The following is a 1,045-nucleotide window of genomic DNA, read 5'->3' as shown; positions in this document are numbered from 1 at the left end:
GCTGCCCCCTATATGTCAGGAGGACAAATAACACCTTTTCTGTTCAAATTGCCAACCCGCCACAGTGGCGTGTGTTGATCAAATTCACCCGCCACTTCAAATATTTACCCGCATTTGGCCGGTGGCGGGTGCTAATTTCCACCCCTGGCTCAAACACATGCGAACACCCCCGCTAATATCTGGTCAAATGCCTCTTAGCAAGTCGCACCTGAACCACGTGCGTTTCGTACCCGTCAACGAGATTCTGTTCACGCGTGTGGAATAACGACAGAACACAGATTCGGCTCCAGAGCTGGTGGTGGCTACGCGGCCACGCCACACCATATCCCCACCACCAATTACTGCAGCCAATAACTTTCATACTCTCAGTTTTTCCTTCGTATAGTTGCTCCTTCCGTCTTGCCCACAAACCTGTCGAGTCCTTGCTGTGACTTTTCCGACGCAGGGCAGAAATGACTTTTCTGCTGAACACATTCTGCTGTGTTTCAGTGGGCTGATCCGAATCCATGGGAACTTTTTTCACAGAGCTACACTCTTTTTGTGTTTCTCTAAAAGATACATTTTAAACGAGAGACTCAGAAAACAAGCACGTTTTTTATGACTTCCTTTTGATTCATGTTAGCTTCAAAACACTTCTCATTTCCCCTTTAAGGTTTCCAAACAAACTTGGGAGACTGTACTTGCATTTCTGACTTTTAGCCACAAGAGGGCGCCTCTTGACAAGTTCGTTCCTCAACGCTGTCAACAAGTGATTATCTCGTGTCTCGTGCGTTTCGTTTATTGTCTCAGAGTTGACAACAAAATAAACACAGCTTATTATTTTTATTATTATTTCACATTTCCGTGGAGATTCGTGCGATTCAAAATAGGTTAAAATACGTTTCTTACTCCATGTCAGTGTCTGTTTTAAGCAAAATAATAATAATAAAAAAAAATGTCCTTTGAGTCATGGCTATAGATTAAATGTTTCTCTGGGTGAATTCACTGTGGGATTAGTGCCGTCCATTTTCAGACGCCGGGGGAAGCCAGTGAGCTGAAGGGGGAG

Source organism: Kryptolebias marmoratus, linkage group LG5 (genome assembly GCF_001649575.2).
Source record: "Kryptolebias marmoratus isolate JLee-2015 linkage group LG5, ASM164957v2, whole genome shotgun sequence".
Lineage (NCBI taxonomy): Eukaryota > Metazoa > Chordata > Actinopteri > Cyprinodontiformes > Rivulidae > Kryptolebias > Kryptolebias marmoratus.
The sequence above is the reverse complement of the archived record's forward strand: the minus strand, read 5'-3'. Positions refer to the sequence as shown.